General features: G+C 41.3%; 1 pseudogene; it reads right to left on the reverse strand.

Annotated features, from left to right (window-relative positions):
- Positions 1-2,518: 2,518 nt before the first annotated feature.
- On the reverse strand, positions 2,519-16,375 carry LOC142436772 (inositol oxygenase pseudogene; annotated as a pseudogene).
- Between the last annotated feature and the right edge of the window lie 646 nt (positions 16,376-17,021).

The following is a 17,021-nucleotide window of genomic DNA, read 5'->3' on the forward strand; positions in this document are numbered from 1 at the left end:
TTCTCTACCACATATACTGAATGAAATTCTCCTTGTTCTCACTATGATAACTTTGATGGTTTTCCCCGTGAGTAACGTGTTTCAGTTCAATACTTCAATGTCTTCTTAAGTTGCTCTTTAAAATGTTCTGTTCAGCTCTTCCTTCATCATTTCTTCCGTTTGCTTTACCTACATTTCTACCAGTGGTAGGTATCAGTCTCCTTGATGTTCGCCTCGATCATTCTTTCTTTTCTGTCTTGGGAATGATGTTGCTTTCTTCATACATAATGCTATTGATGCCATTTTACAGCTGATCCAGTTTCCTGTTGTTCGCGTTCAATTAATCATATCTGTACGTGAGATGGTCTTGACATTCATGTGTGATGTACCAAAGGTTATATTTGTGCTCTCATGTCTTTGACTCATGTCTTCAGCTTCATGGTCCCAGCTTCATTTTGACTGAAGATAACAAGCTCCTCCAAAATCTCTATTATGTTTGGCCTTACATTTTATAATTTCACTTTGGTCAGGGTATACATAACATACAAAGTCAACAACAAAAAAACAAACTCACATCAATGAATTCCTTGAGATAATTTCACAATGAAGTAAATAATCTTGCCCTCAGGTAGAGTACATTGGAGAGTGGATTACCTCTACCCTCTATACAGTCAAGGCATTATAGAGCAGTCCCTTAGCGGATTGAGTGTGTGTCCTTGACAGATAGTACAGTACTCGAGGTTGCATACATAAAAGTTGCAACCTAGCCATCTTTCCCAGACTGCCTTGTTTGGAAGGGCTAATCTTCTAAGCATGTGTTGACATTTTGCTCCTCTTTGGGCTTCTATAATCCCCCATTCTATTGTGATTAATGAACTTTCAGTTACTCATGAATTTGAAAGTCTCCTGTATTCTGTGTCTTAGTGATGTAACAACCTGACTGTGAATATTTAATGCTCTTATGACTTTGTGCTAATAGCATTCCTCATCCACATTATGTATCTGTGGTTTTGTGTCATCTTTTTGTCCTTATGGCTGAGTAAATGCTGTCCTTAATTTATATTTGGGACTGGGGTATCTTTTGTACTCTAAAACATTTTCCACAGACGTACTTGATTTTACTTCAGTGAATTACATTGGTATAAGCCTATATGTATAGCAGTCATTTGTGGTTTTTACAAAGGTATATGTGATTTCCAAATTTCTATCAGAAGGACCCCGTTTTCCAACTGCTTTTCTTTCCTCTGTTTCCTAATCTCTCATTCCACTTACCAATAATTATCTATGCTACTTGACTGCATGGTAGGTCAATTTCATACTGAAGTGGTTGGAAGAATTCTTTAATTTCTTCATTAGTGATTGGTGGGTAAATTTGACTCTTCACTGTATTGGCAAGATTTTCTTGTATTTGCACAGATATTCCATCACAGGGAGCATTGTGGTTCAATATAGTTCTCAACATTTCCATTTGATGAGTGAACAGTCATTCCTCTTGTATTTGTCTATCCCGCGTAGTAAGCCATCTGATTATTTGATTCAATAAGCAACCACCATATTTCTGACTGTACATTTTTCTCACAGCCATCCTAATAGACGTTGGGATGCAATCATCACACACATAGGTAGCTAATGTCATTTCTTCTTTACCATGTTTCCTAACTCATAACCTCTGCTTCTGTGTTTCTGTCATTTTTAAGACATTCATGTTTGTGATGCATATGGGATTGTTTTAGATTAGGTTCATGAGGATGAAGTTATCTTTGGTATGATAATGTGACCATTTGGAGGCCAAGATTATAGGATGCATCTGACATCAACAGCTTTACCCCAATCCACCCTTGCTAGCTTAATTTCTCTCTTCTACACAATATGAGAATAGAGGCCAGCAGACAGATAGGATTCTAGTACCCTCATATAATAACAGGCAGGAGCAAAGCATGTTCTTGGAAACCAAGACCTTTGCCCTTGGAATCTTCTAGACCCAGTGAAACTTGGATGCCAAGATTCATGAAGATCTCCAGAAATACAGGCACTCTTGACTGTTGAAAAGAGACCCATCATACTAGATCCATTCAAGGATGCCACATTGTGTCATGTAAAATGAAGTAAATCAAGCCCCATTTCATTTAGTCCTATTCCCCTCATTGCCATCCTGTAGAATAAATTTTAACTGCTCTCGAAGTCACTCAAGGTTATATATCATTGGTTTCTTCACTTCTTGTCCCTAGTTTGAGGCCCCTTCTTAGAAAAACAGAAAACTTACACCCTTGCTGGTAATTGAAAACTTTTGTAATAAAGCCTATAGTCCCCAATGATGTATAAAAATAGCTTATTGTCACTGTCAATGCTGATGAATGGCAACCATGTAGGACAGAGTATACTGCCCTTATGGGTTTCCAAGATTGTACTTTTTTTTGACACTTTAAGGTCTTTATTGATGCAAACCTGAGCACAGTCAGGTGGGTGGGGTCTATCAAGGAAGTGGGGTGGGCCAGGCCTGTCTCCATGATCACAAGGTTGTCTTGGGCATGCAGGATGGTCACCAACTGAGGACTCTGGGGAAGTACTTGCCAATGAGCCCCTGGTAATAGGGGTGCAGTATGTCCACATCAGGCAGGTCTGGACATTTGATGTAGAGTTCAAACTTGTTGAACTCCTGAACCCGGGGCGGCATGTTCAGGGCTACACAACTGCCGGTAGTCACCACCGGTGTGCCACGCATAGAAGGAGTGGAACTAGAGGAAATTTGTTGAACTTCATCACTTGGTACATATACTCATCATGGCCCCAGTACATGAGGACATTCCCCAGGCTGCAGTGAGGCTGGTACATCCCAAGCTCAGAACTGTATAGAGGATCCCTGAGGCCTGGATTGTCCTGGAAAGTTGAGTCGCAGAAGACCACAGAGGCCTGGGGCCAGCAGCCCACAGGATAGGTGTTTCTAACTACGGCCCACTGGGGCTCCTTGGCCAGGGGCAGCAACTTCCCCAGATTATGCAGCATCCCCACCAGGTACAACCAGTCCTTGTGGGGATGTGCCCTCCGGATGCCCTCCACAGTCTGGAAGGCATGGAAGGAGGTAGGGACATCCACATCCGGATCCGACTCATCCACCAGCTGGTCCAGCAGGTCTATGGCCTCCAGGACTGTCATCTCCTTGGAGGAGCAGGTTCCGAAGTGGGCGTGCTTCCCTCTGATGAAGTCCACCACCTGCTGTGTGTGCATGAGTCTATAGCTGGCAAAGACGAGGTCCAGGAGCTGGCCACAAGTGTAGTTTCAGAAGATGGCTTTCCCCTTGCCCATTCTGGGCTCCATCTTCAGCTGGCCAACCATTGTGGGTTCCGGGAACTCTTCAAGAGTATGGAGCCAGAGAGAAACAGTGTATCCCACAACAGACCTAGCCAGTCTTATGTAATCATCCAAGACTGCAATACTTAATGGGAGTAGTAAGCCCCATCTTTCTCCCCTCTAAAAAACATTGGTATCACTTTTACACTGAATGGACATTTCCATTTTGCTTCAGTGGGCAGTATCATGTACCTTGGGAAACACTGCTGTATGTCTCTAGGGGAGCCGACTGTTATCTCTCTGAATCGCAGAAGCTGGTGGTTTTGAAGCCTCCAGCTCATGATAAATGGAGGAATAAGTCCACACTGAGCACAGCTCCAACACTGACATCCTTACATGCCTGCCACACTACAGATAACCTCGACCCCAGCAAGTTGATACACATAATGAAGAATTACACAAAGAGAAGATGTAAGACACACCAAGTCCCTGAATAGGTAATGAGGTGTTAAAGAGATTGAGGGTAAACAGGACACCCTAATCTGGTTACTCTGTTTATATTGAGTAGAGCAACTATATCCATATGTTCATAATGCAAAATAGAGTGACCTCAATTCACAATGGCCTCAAGGAGAGCCAAGTTTAAGGACCCAGGCCTTCAACTTCTTGGCCCCTCCAAACTTAGCTTCTCGGGACCATTTAGAGCAGTGGTTCTCAATCTTCTTAATACCATGACCATTTAATACAGTTCCTCCAACCATACAATTATTTCCATTGCTACTTTATAACTATAATTTTACTACTGTTATGAATCAGGCGACCCCTGTGAATGTGTCATTTTACCCCCAAAGGGGTGGCAATCCACAGGGTGAGACCCACTAATGTAGACAGTTTTCATGTTACTGCATATTTCAGCTCACAGTTGCAGAGGCTGACAAGGCTCAGATTCCTGTCCTGACTCTTATCCTAGATCAAGTATATCCAGTGGCTGATGAATGCAAGATGGGAGGTAAGATGGCAGACTTCTTTCTCAAGCAAATTGAGACCGACAACTTCCAGAAACACAATTACAGGATTTTGTCTCAAGTCCCCAAACCTTCAGGTCAGATGAAGTGTCCAGGTCCAGAACAAAGCTAAAGACCATTCAGAGAATCCTTTTAAATGATAAGACCACACCCACAAGGAAGCTATCTTCCTCCTCATTGGCTGCTCACAGTAGGTCTCATCATGAAAGAGATGGCATTCTATGAACTCTTATCAACCAGGCGGATTCCATCATCATGAACCAATGCCTTAGAATCCTGACTCAGCCATGATACACAAAGTTTCAGTCATCACACCTTACTGTGATTCAAAGAATATAAAAAATTGTGAGGAATGTGTTGGAGGGTGAGAGTGAATTAAGCAATTGGTTAAGAAATGACTTTATCACCCAGATGCTCATATATGAAATCTGGTTCAGTCATTGTGGATATTTATCTGTGTAGCTCATTTTCCATAGTTCAAGCTTATACACTCTGTGCCTCTTCAAACTTATGAAAAAGAGTAGAAGTCCCACTTAGGACTTCTAAATCCCTCTTTGGACTGGCCATCTTTCCAGGAGTGGATGACCTCATCAAGCCCCACCAATCAACTGATAGATTTGAATATGTGGTCTCTCTAGCAGAGAAAGATAAAACTCACCTCCCTTTAAAAGTTAGAGCATTGGAAGTCCTAGAGAGGTCTTCTTAGTCCCGTGTGGTAGATGTAAGTCATTAAAGAACACAAAGACGAGTGTTTTTATTTTCTGCTATAGATTATGAATATACTCTGACACTTATATAATGGTCCAACAGGGAAGAGCTTATGTGGTAAACCAATAATTTGTCACAAATGTAGTTGATTCTTCATAGGTGTCACTGAGTCAGTTCTAGCTCATAGCAAACCTGTGTCTAACAAAAAGGGACATGACTCAGTCCTTTGCCATTCTGACAATGTTCTCATGTTTGAGCCCATTTTTTGCAGCTCCTGCATCAGTCCATCTCATTGAGGAGATTTCTTTATCATTCACTTGCCCTAATTTCCCCAATGTGATGTCTTTCTTTAGGGACTGGTCTCTCCTGATAACATGTGCAAAGTACATAAGCAAAATATCGCCATCTTTGCCTTTAAGGAGCACTGTAGCCATGTTTCTTCAATGGCACATTTGTTTTAACTTTTGGCAGTCCATGGTACTTTTAATGTTCTTTTGCCTTTACTATATTCTAATACGTTGATTCTTCTTCAGTCTTCCTTTGTATGCATTGAAGAATGTTCAACTTTCACATTCACTTTTCACAGGCAATTGAAAATACTAAGGCTGTACATTTATTCAATTACCTTTTCTTAATTGTGTTTTAAATATATTATCCTGGGCTGAATCAATGACACTATAAACAAAATTACCTTATGCTTCAAAGAGATGATTGATAAAGTTATCTGCCATAAAATAACAAGATGTCTCTAAGGTGAACCAGAGGTGAATAGAATAAACAGAGTAAGGGATGGATGTGGAGCTCATAATTAACCCAAGCTACATTCTAAGAACAGTTAATTCTTACAAAATTCCCTTTTGAAGGAAATACAGAAGTTGTAGTTGCTACAGCAAAGTGTGGTGAAGAAATTAGATGGTATCTATCAGAAACAATAGTGTCTCGAATCTTAAGTCTTGTTTTCAAACAAGCAGTGATCTAAGTGTACCATCAACTAAGCCCACATGGAAGAATAACATCAACATATGTGATCCAAGGATTGTCAATAGTAACATCCAATTCTGCAGCAGAGAATGGTATCAGAGCTCAATTTTTTCCCTAATAACCATTGTCTGTGCCTCTTTTTAAAATCATTTTATTAGGGGCTCATACAACTCTTATCAAAACCCACACGTGCATCAATTGTGTAAAGCACATTTTTACATTCATTGCCCTCAGTATTCTCAAAATATTAACTCTTCACCTAAGCCCCTGGCATCAGTCCCTCATTTATCCCCTCCCTCACCACTCCCTCATGACCCCTTGATAATTTAGAAATCACTATTTTGTCATATTTTGCACAGTCCAACGTCTCTCTTCACGCATGTTTCTGTTGTCCGTCCCCATAGGAGGAGGTTATATGTAGATCCTTATAATTGGTTCCCCCTTCCCAACCCACCCTGCCTCCACCCTCTCAGTATCACCACTCACACCACTGGTCCTGAAGGGAATAATCTACCCTGGATTCCCTGTGTTTCCAGTTCCTATTTGTAACAGTGTACACCCTCTGTTCTAGCCAGATATGTAAGGTAGAATTGGGATCATGATAGAGTGTTTGGGGGTCTGGGGATCATTTAGGAACTATGCTCCATTGTTGCTGCACGACATCCTGTCTGGTTCATCTCCTCCCTGAGACAATGTAAGGGGTTGTCCAGTGGCCTACAAATGGGCTTTGGGTCTCCAGTCTGCACTCCTCCCCTCCCCCCGGCATTCACAGTGATATGATTTTTTTGTTCTGATGATGCCTGATAACTGACCCCTTCAACACCTCATGATCGCACAGGTTGGTGTGCTTCTTCTATGTGGGCTTTGTTGCTTCTGAGCTAGATGGCTGCTTGTTTACCTTCAAGCTTTATGACCCCAGACACTATATCTTTTGATCGCCAGGCACCATCAGTTTTCTTTACCACATATGCTTATGCACCCATTTGTCTTCAGTGATCACATCATGGAGGTGAGCACAGAATGATATGATTTTTTATTCTTTGATGCCTGATAACTGATCCATTCGGCACCTCATGATCACGCAGACTGGTGTGCTTCTTCTATGTGGGCTTTGTTGCTTCTGAGCTAGATGGCTGCTTATTTACCTTCAAGCCTTTAAGACCCCAGCCGCTGTATCTTTTGATAGCTGTGCACCATCAGCTTTCTTCATCACATTCACTTATTCACCCGCTTTGTGTTCAGTGATTGTGTCGAAAGGGTGAGGATCATTGAATGTTAGTTTAATAGAACAAAATATTCTTGCATTGAGGGAGTATTTGAGTGGAGACCCAATGTCCATCTGCTACCTTAATACTAAACCTATACATATATGCACAGAGATGTATTTCCCCATTATCATATATAAATGTATATATAAATATTTACATGCCTTTATTTAGACCTCTATAAATGCCCTTTGCCTCCTAGCTCTTTCCTCTATTTCCTTTGACTTTCCTCTTGTCCGACTATCATGCTCAGTCTTCATTTGGGTTTCAGTAATTCCTCTTGGTTGCATTACCCTTGACCACGCCCTAACAAGTTTTTAAACACTGATTTTAAGAAGGCCATGGATGACAGTCAAAGACCAAAACACATTTGCAGGATTTATACATGCAATAAGTCTCTGTGATTTCTGTCTGACCATAATTAAGGTGTAGGAATAACCTGGCTCTCAATCAGAGATGATAATAGTAGATTGAAATAAAAACTCTGACTTGAATAATTAAAAACATTATTTGCTCTCCCTTTCAGTACTCTTTGATCTTAATCTTGTTTTTCTATACTTTCTGTTTTTGCTTTTTGAATTGCATTTTGTCCTTGTTGTTGTTATAGTTAGCAGCCATCTTGACTCTTTTATATATTTTTCTATGTAGTTTTGCTATATAGAACCCAGGGTGGGTGACTCTGTAGAAACTATAACTACATTAGGGGTCCTGGAAGGCACAACATGGAATGTGGGAGCTAGTGGGGAGTTGATATCAAATAAAAGAAGGAAGAAAATGCTTGAAGCTGATTGTGATAGTCACATGATATGACAACTATTGAATGATGTGTCTGGATTATGTCCTAATAAAAGAGTTTGAGGGGGTAAACAAGAAACAGAAAATAACAAATCTCTGGCAGGTGTACCTTATGATCCTCAAGGTAACATCCTTTTATTCAACACTTTCAAGAAGTCTTATGCAGCAGATTCATCCAATCCAATGGTTCACTTGATTTCTTGACTTTTGCTTCTGTTGTGGTTTGAAATGAATGACAGCCACTATAATGTTACGATAATTTAAAAGAGTCTTTATTCGGTTATAACCGGACTGCTAGAATTTAAAAGCGATTCTTTGATTGGAGTCCCGAGTAGACATTTCAGTCCATCTATAAAGGCAAAAACTCATTTATCATTTGTCTAGGACTTATGCAAGCATGGACAGAAGCAGAAAGCAATATTAATGTTATTATTCTTTAAAGCTAGTGAGCATTACACAGTATAGCACTGATTATAACATTCTGTTTAATAACATAAAAATAGGAATCTACTGGTTCCAACATTAAAAGCAAAAATATTATTAATTACAATGTTCTGATCCGGAGAACATGAGTGCATTCCAAAATTATTCTCTAGTGGGACTTTCCCAGATGAGAGGGGAACGGAGCAGGTCATCCAGCAGTCAAAAGATGGCATATCAGTGGCTAACACTAGTATGTCTCACTTCCATGAGCACTTATTGTGCATGCCAGCCAGATGAAATTATTGACAATACCAATATATTATTGATTTCTCATTATATTACTTATTAGTCCACTTATGAGGAGTTTGGTCTTCTTTATAATGAGTTGTAGTCCATGCTGAAGGTTGCAGTATTTGACCTTTATCAGCAAATGTTTCAAGCCAATCTTCAATCAAGCAAGGTTTTGTCACTTGCATATGGAAGGTTGTTAATATGATTTTTTCCCAAACCTGATGCCACGTTTTCCTTCAAAAAATTCCAGCATCTCAGATTACTTTGTCAGAATATACATTTAATAAGTATGGGGAGAGGATAAAATCCTATCACATTTGTTGGGAGCCGATAGCCATTAAGACTCTGGCCTCAGACACGTAGGAGAAACTTGGCCGCTTTCTAACAGCAAGGCTTTGTTTCCTGCCCAACTTCGCCCCCACATTCCAAACTACGTGCTCAGTAGCATGAGAAATTGCGATAACTGACCTTGTTGCCATTAGTCAAAGTACTGAGCACCCATTGAACTGCAGATATACCATATTAGGAACATCGTGATAAGTTCACCCAGTAAGCCTTGATTTGCATGCGGACGTCGCCACGGACGTCTTTGAGTACTGTTGCGCACCCTTTGTACCTTATTGGGAACATGTGGCTGATTAGTTGTTGTACAGTGTGCGGTTGTTACACAGTGTCCTTCATTGGAATATGTGCCTCCCACTTCCTTCTCTGTTGTGAATATATACCCAGAGTTTTGGCAAAATAAACGGGCTTGATCAGCACTTGTCTTGCCCCACGTCTCTGTGTCTTTTTGCCATCCAGGTTCGTTGCCTCTCCAGGTCACCGCGTGAGGGTCTCGCTGGACGAGACCCTAACACACATTGGAAAAGAACTAAAACCCGAGAAATAAAATCATCAGCATACAGAGAACTGATCTTTGACAAGGACCAAAAGATATCAAATGGGAAGCAGATGCCCTCTTCAACAAGTGGTGCTGGAAAGAATGGATATCTACCTGCAGAAAGATGAAGCAAGACCCTTATCTCACTCCGCGCACAAGATTAAACTCAAGGTGGATCACAGACCTTGTGGTAAAACCCCAAACTATTAGGACAATCAATGAGGGAATTGCGACCAACCTGAGAACTTTGGTGCAGGGAATATCTAGGCTATCGGATATAGGTAAGGACACAAATACAGTTGAGTCACTAATTGGCAAGAGGGGTATACCGAAGATAAAATGCCTGTGTACATCGAATGAATTCAGCAAGAGAGTAATGAGAGTGCTGACAGACTGGGAAAATATCTTTAGTAATGACACATCAGACAAACGCCTTATTAAAATTTATAATACTCTGCTTGCTTAAAAAAAAACCACCTAATTACCCACTGAGGAGATGGGCAAAGGACCTGAACAGAAATTTCACAAGGGCAGAAATCTGAATACCCAGTAAATATGAGAAAATGTTCCTGATCATTAGCCATCAGAGAAATACCAATTAGAACAACTGTGAGATACCACCTAACACCCTCAAAGATAGCCAGAATTCTATCAATTCACAAAATCAGAGAGTAACAAGTGTTGGAGTGGCTGTGGTGAGATGTGAACATTGGTCCACTGCTGGTGGACTTGTATGTATGTACAGCCATTATGGAATTAGATTTGGTGAAGTGTAAAAGAGATGGAAATCAAGCTACCATAGGACCTAGCAATTCCCCTATTTGGCATATCCTCAGAAGAGGCAATAAATGAACCACAGTCAGATATCTGTGCCCCAATGCTCATCATGGCGTAGTTCACAATCGCATGAAGTTGGAAACAACCCAAATTTCCATCAACAGATGAATGGATTCAAAAACTGTGTTACATGCATACACTGGAGTACTACACATGCCTGAAAGGCAGTGATGAATGCATGAAGCACATTGCTGCATGGGAAAAATTGGAGGAAATTATGTGAAGTGAAATAAGCAAAGGGTAAAAGGAGAAGTAAACCATAAGTCCACTTAAGTAAGCTTAAAAGGCAAAAGAGATATAGGGGGAAAGTTACTATATGAATACATTCCTGGGGTGAAGTCCAGGTTAGTATGGCAGGGGCCAGACCCAATCCAGGGATACATATGACAGTCAATGAAAAAGGGGGGGAAAAGCAAGAAAAGTGGGGGGAGGCATGGGTAGTAGGGGAACAGGGCACTAATACATCCAAGGGGAGGGTATTGTTTAAATCTCCACAGGAGTGAGAGAGAGGGACCAGACCTCAACCTGGTGTGCCAAGACATGAATTCAACATACTGGCATGATGCAGCAGTCCAATAGAGAGGTCTTCAGGGGAAGCCCCAATCCCAGCTACATGTCCAGCCTCCCTGCCTGAAGAATCATCAGTCTGATGGTTCCCAGGGTGACTGATGGAGAGCACTGAAGGAAAATGGACTACAAAGGACAACACTGAAGCTACAGCTCTGGGAGAGGGGCACTTCTGAACAGAGCACATGGGAGCAAACTATGAGTGAAAGAGAGAGTAGAAAACACCCCTGGTCCACCAAGCCCAAGGATGATATTCCTGCTGGGAGCAGCCAATGCACAGAGAGGACCATAGGGCTGGCCTCAGCACGAGACACGATTTCCATCAGTGACCCATAGCGCTACAGGGCATAACACCGAAGACACGGTGTGAGAATTGTCTCCAATCTGACCCCACCACACCGGGCAGAAACACTAAGGGTGTTTGACAGAGCAACAAGGGGAGTAAAGCAATGAAGTCCCTGAGGAATCCCAAAAATGGACTTTGGAGCCAGGGTGTAACATCCCATGAGACTCGACTGGCAAACACTCATAATAGTCAACAAACAAACCGGGAACTATTTATAGACTTTTCTTTTTTGCTGTTGGTTTGTTTTGTTGTTTTCTTTTTGTGCTTAATATTGTTCTTGCATGTCTATATAGATAAGGTAGGCGGGGTAAACAATCCTGAGGAGAAAATAACAGGACTGATGGTTCCGGAAGGGACACAGGAGATGGGGAGGCAGGGGAAAGAAAGGGGGGAGCCAACAAAAGCAGGATAGGAGAGCAACAAGTGATGTAAACTTGATGGTGAGGAAGGCGCAGGAGGCCTGATGGCGTTTGATCAAGTGCAATGTATCCACGAGGAATTACTGAAAACCAAATGAAGGTTGAAAATGATAGTGGGACAAGAGGAAAGTAAAAGGAAATAGGGAAAAGAACTAGGAGGTAAAGGACACGTAGAGAGGTCTAAATAGAGGTATGTATTTATATATAATGATCAGTAAATAGATCTATTCAAGTACTCCCTCAATGCAAAAATAGTTTGTTCTAATAACTTGCCATTCTTTGGTGCTCACCTTCCTGACTCAATCACTGAAGGCAAAATGGGCACATTAAAAAATGTGATGAAGAAAGCTGATGCTGCCCAGATATCAAAAGATATAGCATCTAGGGTCAGGAAGGCTTGAAAATTTAAAAAGCATCAATTTAGCTGAGAAGGAATAAAGACCACATGGAAGAAGCACACCAGCCTGTGTGATCATGTTGTGTCAATGGGATCAACTATCAGGCATCAAAGACCCAGAACAAAAAACCATATCACTGTGAAACCCAAGGCCATCTGTAGACAATTTGACACCCCCTCACAGAAGGGTCACAAGTAAGAGATGAGCCAGTCAGGGTGAAATATAGCACCAATGAAACATACTACTTTCCTCTAGTTATTCAGTGCTTCTTCTCCTCCTCCCCATTATCATGACCCCAATTCTAGCTTACAAATGCAGCTAAACAAGAGCATGTACACGATACAGATAAGAGCTGGAAACACAGGGATCCAGGGCAGATAACCCCTTAGGACCCATAATGATGGTAGCTATACCAGGAGGGGAAGGGGAAGGTGGGAGTAGAACGGGGAAAGCGATCACAGTGATCTACATGTAAACCTCTCCCAGGAGGAGGACCAACAGAAAAGTGGGTGAAGGGAGACAGCGGTTGGTGCAAGTCATGCAAAAAGTAATAATTTATAAATAATCAAGGTTTCATGAGGGAAGGAGGGTGGGGAAAGGAGAAATGAGAAGCTGATACCAAGGGTTCCAATAGAAAGAAAATATTTTGAAAATGAAGATGGCAACATATGCACAAATGGGCTTGACACGATGGATGTATGTATGGATTATCTTTAAGCTGTAAGAACTGCCAATAAAGTTATTTTTAAAAATTCTTGTAACATACTTTCCTGATTTTAAACCATTCCGTATTCCCTTGTTCTGTTTGCACAGCAGCCTCTTGATCCACGGACAGGTTCCTCTTGGGTGCAATGGAGTGTTCTGTAATGCCCATTCTTCCCAAGGCCATCCAGAGTTTGTTCTAAACCACACTGCTCCTGTGTTGTAGGTAGCTGAAATTTATTGTTTCCTAACCTCCCACTGATGTGTATATCTGAAAAATTGGGTATGTCCTAGAAGTGATGGTGGATTTCAGCTGAAATCTGCTCAACCTCAAACGGCATTCTCATTATTTGGGCCAGATGGTTTCTCTGAGATGTCTCAGATTCTCTGGAAATATCTTGGACTTGACACATTTCTTTAGGGACCTGGAAGATGAAAACTAAGACTCTAAATGTGAAATAGAGACAAGGACCTTGCCTCAGGGACAGCAAACAGATAATGCCATCCCTTACAGCCAGTCATGTAAAACTTTATCTTTCTACCCACCAAAATTGGAAGAATAGACATTTTTTGCATGTGAAAGCATTATATATGTTGTATTTATTTCTTGAATAATGAGCATAAGTAACATTAGATATGCAAGTCTGTTTTTGCGTGAATTGAGTGTGTTCTATATTGGATTTTGAAGATATGGATTTATTGCTCTATTCAATATAAACAGGGCAAACAGATTCGGATGCATTTTCACCCTCTATCTCTTTCACATCTCAGTACCTTTTCCGGGTCCTCGGTGTGTTTTAATATCTTACTGATTTACAGAGATACATTAACTGTATCAACTTGCTGGGATCATAATTCTCAGTGGTGTGAAAGTTTTGTAATTGTGTCAATTTTGAAGTCTGGTCGAGTAGTGGGCAGAGTTTGTCTATTAATCCAGAGTTGACAGCTTCAAATTGAGTAGGTCTCTAATTGAGAAAGATAAGAAGTCTGCTCCTATAACGGCATAGTGCAGTGTTTACTGAAGTACCTGATACTGCCCCTTGAGGGGAAATGGAATGGTGCACGTGTATTTTATGGGAGAAATATGTGGTTCCCATAAGGAATTAGAAACTCAAGGGCAGTTCTACCCTGTCCTAAATAGTCACCATTAGTATGCTCCGACAAGGGGCAGTGAGATTTTTTTGTAATACTTTATTCTGGATTATGGGCTATAGTAAAAACGTTTCAATAGTCAGCAAGGATGTGGGTAATTTTTTCCATTTTCCTGCTAGGGGGCATGCAAAAGGGCCACTAAGTTTGGGAGCATATGATTGACAGCACTAGTTCTAGGGAACAGTTCTAATCTGTTCATAGGTTGACTGTGAGGGAGAATGGACACCATATTACTGGGTTTTAGTTTATTTTACATTTCTGGTATAATGTGGCCTCAGAGAATGGATCAGTTGGGATGGGATCATGTATGATCATATTCCGTGGTAAAGGGATTCAGGCTATGATAGCAAATCCTTTATCCCTTCATAATCTTTTCTGACCTAGATGTCAGGGGATTTTCCTGAGGTGTGGCTCCAGAACATTTCATCTCTGATCTGATTACAGCAAGAAAGGAGACCTGGATCAGAGCTCTGTGGACTAGCAGTCTCTATGCAGTGAACCTCCCAGATTCAAGGTAATGCTGAAGCATACATCTATGGTGCTGTCTAGGGCAGATTAAGCCCACAGACATTGCAAGCAGACAAGGACCTTGCCCAGACACAACAGAATAAGAGAGCCTTATCCTATGACTGATGGGATATGTAACAAAAGATATGAAATTCTACCCACCTAATCTATAAGAAAGTTAATTTTGAATGAAAAAAAAAACAGTTAATGATGCTTCCTTCATAAACACACTTAATAACTAAGGAAATGTGCTGGAATCTTCTCCAGAGATCAATAATCTAAACACATCTGGTTTGGGATGCAGTAATGGTTACTGTACTATAGAGAGATGGAGCTCTTTTCATTAGGTATTGGGCTTTTAATACACAGTCAAGGCAGAGTTGATTAGGTATTGGGTTATTAATCCCAAGGTCAGTGCTTTGAATTTACCAGCCAATACCCAGGGCAGATATGGGGTCATATACTCCTGGAATGATTTACAATATCATAAGACCAACAGTAGCCCTCATGGCAGAGTGGTTAACAGGTGGGCTGTGTACCCCGAGGTCTACAGTTCCCAACAGTCTGCTGTCCCAAGGGTGAAAGACAATGCTATCTGAGCCTGTAAAGAATTACAGTCTCAGAATCCCACAGGCGTCATTCCTCCTATGAGGTTGTGTGGCCTGAGAACTGAATGGAAAGCAGTGAGTCTGAGTCTGCTTGTTAAGTCAAAGGGGAACTTCCCCTATTTTCTATAAAGCTGCTCTGAGTAGCAATAGGCATCATGGTAGTGAATTTGTGCTAAGGGCCAGAGCCAGAGTTGACTTTTCAAAATGTCAAAACCATATGGCGTATAAGAGATCCAGTTAGATGAAGCTATTTCTGGAAGGGTTTTGCTCGTTCCTCCTTCCCTTTCACACTTTTCTGTTATTGAAATCACTTGGGTTGGTGGCACAGTGGATAATGTTTAATGGCTGCGGTTTTATGCTGACTTGGCTGGGCCAGGATTCTCAGAAGTTTAGGAATTACGAATGAGCTTAGGCGACAGTGTTCGATATAATGCCATCACTTCCATGAAGAGATTTGCTGTCAGCAGCCAAGTAGTGGGAGGTGTTATCCTGTTGGGTGTGGTTTTCCCCGTATAAATTCAAGTACATTCTATCTGCAGCTTTTGTCCAGTTCTGGGGACTTCCTAGACGTGCGGATCTCCAGATGTGAGAGAGCATCTTGACATATTTCATATATAGCTTGGATTCATCAATCTGCACAGCCATGAGGAAGGAGCCTACCATCTGACCTTCCCTTCTTATTTCATTGTGCATTCGACCTACTTGAGTCAAGAGAAGGGTCCAGACTGATATCTGAGCCTTGCCAGCCTCTACAACTGTGAATTGAAAAGGTGAGTAGTATGACTAGAAGGTTTCCTAACTATTTCTGACACAGGTGGCAGGATGGGAGAAAAACTGGACTTCCCAATCTAGTACAGTGCATAATCTTGAAACTCCACAAGAGAAATTCTCCCCTTTCCTATAGGATCTCTAGGAGTCAGCATTGACTCCAAACCTTCCAGGGAGTAAGGGTTCTGGGACGAAGGTTGTGGAGGGCTGGGCTCTCCCTGAGCTTTGAGCAGATGACTTATCATTCATAGTCCAGGATACCTTTTGGAGCAGATTGATCAGAATGAGCTCAGGGACTCACACAGTATTTTGGAGTTTTCCATGCAGAGTTTGTTGCTAAGTGAGGTTTCACCAATTGCCTCTCTGAAATAGAAATTTCCCCACCATTGTTCTTGGCAGCTGTTGCCCAGATATATGGAGAGACATTGAAAGTCATGGTGGAGAGCTGGCCCTTCATCTCGCTGCCCCTGGTTGTTCTAGTGACAATCTCACAGGACATCTTTTGCTTGTGAGAGGCAGTTGTCTTCATATTCTAAGTTTCAAGAGTATTTAGATAACATTTGATAATTGGTTGTTTTTAATTTATGGTGGCCCGTGTTTTCCGGAGAAGAACCGTGCCTCATAGTGTTTTCAGAGATTGCTTTTTCAAAAGTAAGTCACCAGGCCTCGCTCTTAAAGTGTCTCTGAGGAGAAACCAACTATCTTCTAAGTTAGCTGCTAATCATTTTATCTGTTTGAATTATTAGGAGTTCCAACTTTAAAGAATTTACCATGAATTTCACACTTATTCAAGGAGAAAAATGGCACACGGTGATGTTTTTATTTTGGAGGTTTTAAAGAATTTTTCCTAATTCTTCCATTTAAGATTTTTAGGTTGACATTCATATTTGTCTTGTTTCATTTTTTAGTAAAATTCTCCAAGCTTTTAGGAAAAAGGGGCATTGCAGTTAGTTTGCTGCTACTGGTGTTTCTGAGTTGATTACTAGGCGTGGTATAAGAGTGGATCAATTAGAAATCCGGTGGAGATAACACAGGCCTAAATAAGAGACTGCGATAGGATTTTCACATTGGAATCTGGGTAG

The sequence above is a fragment of the Tenrec ecaudatus genome, unplaced genomic scaffold, assembly GCF_050624435.1.
Source record: "Tenrec ecaudatus isolate mTenEca1 unplaced genomic scaffold, mTenEca1.hap1 Scaffold_603, whole genome shotgun sequence".
NCBI lineage: Eukaryota > Metazoa > Chordata > Mammalia > Afrosoricida > Tenrecidae > Tenrec > Tenrec ecaudatus.